The following is a 10,175-nucleotide window of genomic DNA, read 5'->3' on the forward strand; positions in this document are numbered from 1 at the left end:
CAGGCTTCTGCTTATACTACATATATAGCGCATAAATGAGCGTTCAAATGGAGATCAAACTCCAAATCGCCCATGCGATTCCTTGACTGCTCCTCGTTCAAGATTCTGCTTGACGAATGAAGCCCCTATTGGAAAGGCTTCGCTTTTTGGCAAAATGCTCTTTACGTAAAGACTAAGTCAATTACGTATGGCCTGGCTATGGCCAAGGGTTCCTGCAACCTTGATGGATGCAAAGTACGCACAACGGTGCGCATCCATTTCCCGAATTAAGCGTGGCGATTTCCTAGCAAAGAGGGGAGATGCCGCTGAAATGGATAAAAGAAACGCACGCTTTCTCCGTAAAAGAGAGGAAGTGCTGCTGAAATTTCTGAAGAAGCTAAGAATAGCTTAGAAAGAACGTAGCAGGATACTCTGACATATAGCAGAGTGCTACCCAGTTCATGGTTTGCACTCTACAACGTAGAAGGGTTCGTCGCACCACTGCCGGTAGAGCAGGGGAGGTGCTGACGAAATGGTCGGCAGAAGAGCTGCCGAGACCAATGGAACGGCATAATGATGTCCGTTGATGGAACAATGCCAGATCGGCTCGTATCCTTGTGCCTGCAAGGGCACCTTGCTCGTAAGGGCCGCTGAGCCGGAGTAGAGGTTGCGCCTTGGCTAGGTTTGGACTTGTTGCGTAAAAATACGCCGAGTAGCCGATCTATTTAGATCGAGTCATATGCATGCTCATTGAGAACGGTTACACAACCAGACTCGTAAGGGCCGAAGAGCCAGAGTGTGTTGTTTTCACCCAAAGAGGTGTGATGCTCGTGGTGGCCGAAGTGCCAAAGAGCGGTGTTATGCATGCATATGAATAAGACTTAAGGTCGCACATACCCCGCGGTTGAAAATCGTGTTAGGGGTACCCCCTCAGTAATGACTGTGTTGGGGAAGACTGAATGGGGTCGGGTACATACTTCCGTAGTGCTGAAAGCACGGGCTGCCTAAATGGCATGCAGATTCTGTCCAAGTAATTGTAAGACTGGCAGACCCCTTCAGGAATTATGCTCACTGTGGAATGACAGTGATGGTACAGCCTTGAGTGACATGTATTTTACTTTGGACCTGATAGAGTCCACGATGGCCTCAGTCACTCATGGGTTTTGGGGTCGTGGTTATCCTTAAGATCTAAGGATTGAACCCAACTACTGCAAGTAGAGGATGCATCCGAATATGGGCCTAGTAGGATTCTCCCAGTTGAAACACACTGCCCTACTATGGATAGGGTCAACAGGCCTCTGGGGTATCTAAAATACATAGAATAATCAACCCCCAGAACGTTGCGTTGATGCCCAGACAATAGCTCTACCTGCGGACCAAAGGCGGGAGCGGTTAATTATCGAAACAATGCATTAGCTTAGGTTCAGCGATGCTTTGGATGTATGAGTGGATGACGTGTTGAGTCAGTCCTGCATAACCTTTGTGAAGGTGTCATGTTCGGTATACTACTGGACCGACTGGGCAAAGACCCGTGTTGTATCCGCACGACTAAGCGAATCTCGAAGAGTTGTCCTTAGATGTGTGGGATACGGATGTGCCAAGTATGAAGACTTGAGCTAGACATCACTTTGAGACCCAGAAGAGGTCATGGCTAAGTCGTGGGGACTTAAGCGGCTATTCAAATCACAGCCCTGAAAAGGCTTGCTCTAAGTCATGAGGACTCGAGCGGATGTTCAACTCATAGCCCTACGGAGGCTCTTGCGATATACGCTAAGTCTTGGAGGCTTGAGCGTCGTTATTGCGCATTGCGACCCTGAGTGGTCATTATCGTACTTGAGTTGAATGGATGTATGACTGCATGCTTACCAGACCATCAGTGGTTCTGACCCCGTTTTATGGGGATTTCAGGTGTTGAACCTGCGTGGCGATATGCGAAGCAAGGCGACATCGAGTTCCAGGGTTTCTCTAGACAGAGTTGTACTGCTTCCTTTTATTGAACCTACACTGCTTTTCTAAGCAGTGATGTTGTAATAAACAAGTGGTTTTCGATAAAATAGAACACTTTGGTGGGTAATGAGTTGCTTGGCCACATACCTGCAACGTGCTCGGGGTTTTCTAAAACTGACGACTCATTATCGTCTGATTCCGCTGCTAAAAGCTTTTCTAAGTTCCGCTGCAAAGAAAAAAAAAAAAAAAAGAAATTCATGAAAATTTTAACTTAGCTTTGTTTTGGAAATCCGGAGCGTTACACCCAGGCTTAAGCCCTTATCTGAATGGGAAGTTGGAAATACTCCTCTCTTCCCTGAAAGAGGAGGTGTTTGCAAAACGGAACTTTCGAAGAGAAATTAAGTTTTTGTCAAAACTCCCTATCTCTAGGCTTCTCTTATGGAAAGGCGGCCGAAAAATCAAAGTTGAGAAAGTATCACAGAGGGAATGAGTCTATCACACTCTCCCTAGAAGAGGGTCCTCTGTGAAGGGGTTGGCCAAAGATGAGAAAAATGGGGGCCACAAAAAGAAACGAGCTTCCATCGAAGTTCTCCCTAAAAAAAGGGGTCTTTTGTGTAGAGTTGGTTGTTGTTTTGCAAACTGTTCGCGAAGAAGACGAGTCCCTTCAAACTCTCCTTAGAAAAGGGTTCTTGCGAACGAAAGATGGTTGCATGCGAAAGGAACGAGCTCCCTCGAACTCTCCCTGAAGAGGGTCCTTCGCAAGAGAAAAAGATTGATTTCTTGATAAAAAATGGTAACCCGAAGGTTGAAATTGAGAATTTAGAGCTTGAGTTTTGATGAATGGTTAGTGCAAAGACTGAACCTGGAGGGCCAACTAATCAGTCAGCCAGACACTAGCACGAGCGCTAGATGTACCAGCATGCGCACTGGATTTTGAAAAATGCCCCAGTACGAGCGCTGGGTTTCGAAAATGCATACCAGCACGAGCACTGGGTTTTCGAAATGCACACCAGCACTGGTTTTTGAAAAATGCACCCCAGCACGAGCACTGGGTTTTCGAAAATGCATACCAGCACGAGCACTGAGTTTTTCAAAAGGAGAGTTGAAAATGAGACCGACATTCGAAGACACTTGAGATTTAAGCGAGAATGATTGCCGGTGTTTCTGGATTATCCCTTATCCTGAAGGGGAAATTCAGGTTTGTCCCTTAACCTGAAAGGGAAAGTTCAAGGAGAACTCTGATCCAAATATGAGCATTAGATTGACAGGGGAAATTCAAACCGGAACTTTGAGAAAATGAGGATATACAAAAGCAAAAATCCAAGTCAGGACTTGGTTTTTCAAATATAAGAAATGAGTGAGAATTGAGTTTGAAAAATTCGAATTCTCGTGACAATGATTTGTCCAACACGAGCATTGGATTTAAAAGGAAGTTCAAGTCGGAACTTGAGACTTCAAAAATAAGAATATACAAAAAGGAAAATCCGAGTCGGAACCCGGTTTTCAAATACAAGAAATGAGTGAGAATTGAGTTTGAAAAACTCAAATTCTCGAGACAACGATTGGTCCAACACGAGCATTGGATTCAAAAGGAAGTTCAAGTCGGAACTTGAGACTTCAAAAATAAGAATATACAAAAAGGAAAATCCGAGTCGGAACCTGGTTTTCAAATATAAGAAATGAGTGAGAATTGAGTTTGAAAAACTCGAATTCTCGAAACAACGATTTGTCCAACACGAGCATTGGATTCAAAAGGAAGTTCAAGTCGGAACTTGAGACTTCAAAAATAAGAATATACAAAAAGGAAAATCCGAGTCGGAACCCGATTTTCAAATACAAGAAATGAGTGAGAATTGAATTTGAAAAACTTGAATTCTCGAGACAACAATTTGTCCAACACGAGCATTGGATTCAAAAGGAAGTTCAAGTCGGAACTTGAGACTTCAAAAATAAGAATATACAAAAAGGAAAATCCGAGTCGGAACCCGGTTTTCAAATACAAGAAATGAGTGAGAATTGAGTTTGAAAAACTTGAATTCTCGAGACAACGATTTGTCCAACACGAGCATTGGATTCAAAAGGAAGTTTAAGTCAGAACTTGAGACTTCAAAAATAAGAATATACAAAAAGGAAAATCCGAGTCGAAACCCGGTTTTCAAATATAAGAAATAAGTGAGAATTGAATTTGAAAAAAACTCGAATTCTCAAGACAACGATTTGTCCAACACGAGCATTGGATTCAAAAGGAAGTTCAAGTCGGAACTTGAGACTTCAAACGATATATGAAAAGGGAAAACCCGAGTCGCAGCCCGGATCTTTAAAATAATGATAAAAATGGAAGAACCCGAGTTTTGAAAAACTCGAATCGTCAAGGGTACGATCGGTTCCAACACGAGCGTTGAATCCGATAGGAAGTCCGAGTCAGAACTCGAAACTTCAAATGATATAATAATAAATAAAAAAGAAAAGAACCCGAGTCGGAACCCAGATCTTAAAAACAAAAGATGAAAACAAAAAACAAAACAAAAACCTGAGTCGGAACTCAGACAGGAAGGAAATAATTTCTACCCAAGAGTCGGATTTTTAGAAGGATTGACAAAATGTATGAATAGATTCCGACAATGAAGATGAGAGATTTATTTGAGATCCTTGACCCAAGATGTCCTAAGATTCGAACCTATTTATGATGGCTTCAGGATTTTCCTTTATCCTGAAGGAGTATAGAATAGAATTTGATGTGAAGAGAAATTGATATAAATTAAAAAATCAATAAAGCTTGATGAAACTTGTATTTGCAAAAGAATTCTCGCACGTAGCGTTGTTGTTCCCACGAGGGGTTTTAGGATTATCCCTTATCCTGAATGGGGAAAAGAATAGAATTTAAGAAAAATAAATAAAGAGAAATTGATATAAATTTAGAGAATCAATAAAGGTTGACAAAACTGGTATTTACAAAAGAATCCTCATAAGTAGCTTTATTGCTCCTACGAGGGATTTTAGGATTATCCCTTATCCTGAATGGGAACACCTCGGACAACGAGGGTCAGGTTTTTCCCTTAACCTGAGGGGAAAATAAATAAAAGAATACCTCATGGGAAAGAGGCATCAGGTTTATCCCTTAACCTGAAAGGGTTGAAAAAAAGAAAAGATCAATTTGATAAAACTTGATAAAATCTGACAAAATTGATAAACTTAGCAATAATTGGATGAAAACTGGATTAAATTGGAAAATGAAATGAATGCAATTAATAAAGATAACAATATTAATCAAAAATTTGATAAAATTTTTAGAAAAAGATTCGCCTGATCCTGCCTGCATATGATGAAGGAAAATGAGCATAGATCCAAAATAAAAATGCCCCAGTATCAGGGAGAAGAATGTGAGAATTCAATGGAAGATTGATTGCTTTATTGAAAAAGATTTTTGAAGAGTACAAAAGGCTATGTTGAACAATTTAAGTGTAGAATCTCTTCAAATGCAGAGCATTAATAGGATCTGGCAGTTTCACTCCATCTGCGTTGATCAAACGATAGGAATTGCGGGGCAGCGCCTCTTTAACTACATAAGGGCCTTCCCAATTGGGTGACCACTTGCCCTTCGGCTGATGCTTGAGATGAGCTGTTGATCTGACCACAAGATCATTAACTTGAAATCTTCTCTCAATAACTGATTTGGCGTAGTGCCGAGCTATCCTCTGACGATAGGCCTGAGCGTGCTCTGCCGCATTGAGCCTTTTCTCATCTAACAGATCAAGTTGTACCAACCTCTGCCGTTGATATTGATCAAGCGGAAGTTCGATGAGCGACACGAACTTGAGAGTGGGCTTCTGAACATGGAGAGGTAATACTACCTCGGTCCCATAAACAAGTTCTGAAGGAGTAGCATTGGTTGGGGTCCGAATGGTGGTTCGGTACGCCCAAAGTGCGTCATGCATCTTCTCGTGCCAATCGCGGCCCGTTTCCACGGTTCTTTCTAGAATGCGGATTGGTTGGTATTTTGAAATGGTATTTTTAAAACAATAATTTTCAATAAAAACTTTGGAAAATCGTCAACCAAAAGTATAAAAACCGACTTTCCACAAAGTGGTCAGTACGGGTCGAATCCTCAGGGAACAGGAATTGCTCAGAATATTTCTCAAAATTTAATTTATTAATTACAAATTTCAATCTACAATTACACAGCTAATTAAAATACAATTAATCACTAAAAGGATTGAAAAAGCAGTCCACTCTTCAGTTGCACACCAGGGGTATTTTGGTCCTTTCGCCAATTAGACAATCTTCGCACGTGACCAATGAACCCTGAAAAAATGAATATGCTTTTCAACCTAAAACAAAGGAAAATGAAAAGTTAGTAATTTACTCTAATAATGCAAACTAAAAATGAAACTAAATCTAATTTTCACGAATTAGCAAAACAAATTATAGTTATGAGAAAATAATTAAATAAAATATTACACTAATTCAAAAATCAGCTAAACTAATTCTAACAATGCTGTATGATGCATATGCAGCTCCTAAGATGCAGAAAATACTGAAAACAGTCCTAAAATGCCGAAACTAAAGAAATTACAAATATGCCCCTAACTAGTGTAACATAAAGTTCTAACAGCTTGTCGGAAACCCACTGTTTGACAAAGCAAACAAGGTCCGATTTTCCCAAAATTTGTTCTGTTCTGTAACTAACAGATTAAATAATCTAACAGTTTTTACAGAATGAAAAAACGATATCTGGAACTCCAGATATAAGCATTTCAAAACTGGGAAAAATCAGGATATCGAAAGTCCCGAAATTTAAAAACCAGAAAAAGCGGTTTTCACAAAACGCTTAAAAATCAGACCAAACTAACTCGTATTGAGCTGAAATTTGGTCTGCAGTCAGCTAACACACCAATAAAGTGAATAAAAAAGAATTATCTAAAAACTCAGAATTTTTGCACATAAAATAACGACAGTACGATATGGCAAAAATCGGGTTTTTCTTTAAGTGCACTATTCACTAAATAACTCTATTTTGAACACTAAGAATGCAAAATAACCCTAATGCAATCTAAATGAGACTACTTGACAGTGTATATGCTGCTATTGAATGCACTATTACTAAAGGAATTAAAGAATAACCGTAAATTGCAATTTATGACTAACACTAAGCTAAAATAATGATGCAAATGCAACTAAGCTAATAAAAAAGATGCACATCTATTTAACTAAGTTAAATACTAACTAAATACTATTGTAATAATCGAAATACACAAATCACCCACTAGAAACAAATACAACTTACGCATACACACTTCTACAGTATAACTAGACCAAATAACTAAAATAATTAGTCTAAAATCAATATGAGTTACAATTAAATGAAATGAAGCTACTAAAGACCAAAGGCTGCGGGTTTAGGATAGGACTAGGGTTATGTTCACTTGGTTGACTCGGTTGACTCGACTAGGTTCGGTTAACTCAACTAGATTCGGTTGACTTGGCTAGGCTCAACTAGGTTCAGTTGACTTGGCTAGGCTCGACTCGGGCTAGGTCTTGACTTGGCTAATTGGGTCAACTAGAATGACTAAATTTGACTAAGACTAGATTCGGTTGACTCAATTAGGCTCGGTTTTGACTTATATAGGTTCAGTTTGGGTTAGGTTTGGTCTAGGACTTGACTTAGGCTAGGTTGTGACTCAGACTAGGTTTTGACTTAGCTAACTGGGTTTGGTTTTGACTAGGCTAGGCTCGGTTTGACTCAACTAACTGGGTCAACTAGATTGACTAGGTTGACTAGGTCTAGATACTCAATTCCCCTAGGTTAGCGTGGTTAGATTGACTACTTTAGTAACCTAATAATGTAAATCTAATTAATTAACCACCTAAAATGAGAATGAATAATTAAATACACTAACTACACGCCTACTAGAGTAAATTAACCCCTATTTAAGGCATATCTAATGAGTAACCTACTCACTAACCTAAAATTAATTCAAATCTAAACGAATTTAATATAGAAGGTTGGAAAAAGAAGGTAATAAATATCAATTATCGAATTCTAGAAAGTTGGATTATCAAAAATCGTCCAATTAAATGGGGAGTTACAATCCTTAAATAGCTTTAAAGTCCACTTTGGAAAAGGGAAACGTCCAGCCTAGAGAACCCCACGATTTTGGCTTTCCAAGATAGAATTAAATTGCAATTATTTCTTTCTTGAAATCGTGGACACCAAATTTGGAAATTTAATTAACTTTCAAAATCACTTTCTAAAGCTAAGTAAGTAACTCCTTTTTAAAAGACAATTAAAATTTAATCCTTTCTTTAAATGCTCCCCACGATTTTTGAAGAATCCACTATTTCCAAAAACGTTTTCAAATTCAATTACCTTAATTGCCTTCCTTCTCAAAACTCGTCAACCCTACTTGAAGCTATTTTCTAGGCTAAGGAATTTAAAACTTACCTAGGTAATGAAAAGACGCAAATAGAAAACATGATTTTCTAGAATTAAATGCTACACCTAATTCAAGACTTACTTAAATGAAATCCTAAAAATGTCTAAAGCATTAAACCTAATTCATTGAACCTAGACACCATAATGAACTTACCTAATTCTAAGACCTACCAAGAATAGACTAGAGCTCGAATGGAGCTCTAATGGCTGCCGCCCCTCCTTGGGGAAGAAGAAGACCTAAATAACACTAGAAATTTTCACTTAATTAAAATAGAATTGCAAAACTAATCAAAGGAAATTATGCTTAGGACAAATCTAACTTACACAAGACCCTAATGAATCTAATTACACTAAACAAAAACACATTATCTAAATATGATGCTGGAAATTACATGAACAATAAACAGCCACCTAAATACACGCATAGACTAAAATACTCAGACTTTAAACTAATCACTAATAACTCTATTACACGATGAAAATCTAACTTAAGCTTGCATCAACAATTATACTAAAAAAAAAAAACTAAACTAAACTAAATAGCAGACCTACAACCGGCTGAACACATCAATCAAAAACACAAAGAAAAGAAAACTCGATTTTTGTATTTTTAGCAATGAAACACACTACCAAAAACATTTAAACATCAAAACAAAATTTAAAAAGACCCAAACATGTTGAACTTGAATCACACAAACTTACAAACTGCAATTGAAAAACAAACTACACGACATCCATAATGGAATCACACGCACTTCCCTAATTTCAACTTCTCATTCAACGATTTTGGCATAAACTCTCACACCCTAAGAAATCCAACTTCCCCTAAAACAAAAATGAATAATACTGGAAACAACAGAGTACACACATATCAAACAGCAAAACTACAGAAAAAAAACCATGAATAATTTTATAAAACACAAGAATCGGCTAGAAATAATCTAGCCGATTTTTTTTTATTTTCTATTTAATTGAAACACGAAACAAGCAAACCCAACGACTGCACTAACATGAAATAAAACTTTGTCAAATGCTTTTTATGTAAAAACAATACAGTAAAACACGCTAGACAGACTTGAAGAATCGGCTAGATGAGGATCTAGCCGATTTTCACGATTTGGGTGAAAAATGTTGAAAATCAAGACTCAAACGAATCAAACAATGAAATAAACCTAATCTAACGTGCTGGTCTGTGCACGGGATCTATTCTAAGGTTGAAACAAAAAGAAAAACAAGAAACACCCAGAAAATAATAAAAGAAAATCAACACACACAATTCGGTTTTAGCTAGAAGAAAAGGAAGAAGAAGACCTACCTCTCGGGCGATCCGACGATCGTGGGGAAGAAGAAGAGCGGACAGTGGCTTGGTCTTGACGTCCCGAACGGTTCGAGGATGCTGGAACTTCACCAAGAACAAAACTTTTGCAGCTGCAACACGTTGGAGATCCACCGAGGATGGGATGGGCGCCGATTCGCGATCGGAGGGCTCAAAAAATCGGATGGAGGTAGGGCCGGCTCACCTTGAGGGTGTGTTTCGCACTACCAATCAAGGTTAGTAGTCTCCACCTCTGCTACACCTGCAAAAATACCGAAAATGGTGAAAAATGCAGCAAGGAAGAAGAAGAAATGCATAGAAGTAACAAGAGAGATCAAAATATGCTTCATTTCCAAGCATAAACCGGTCTTCAATGGCCAAAACGTGATGGAATGCAAGAGGAGACAATGCTGGAGATAGAGGCACTGTAGGGGGCATCAAATCTAAGCCAAAGACGCCTAGGGTTCTTCTAAAAAGTATATTTATACTTTTTGGAATTTC

The sequence above is a fragment of the Nuphar pumila genome, chromosome 1, assembly GCF_984573655.1.
Source record: "Nuphar pumila chromosome 1, dmNupPumi1.hap1.1, whole genome shotgun sequence".
Classification (NCBI taxonomy): Eukaryota; Viridiplantae; Streptophyta; class Magnoliopsida; order Nymphaeales; family Nymphaeaceae; genus Nuphar; species Nuphar pumila.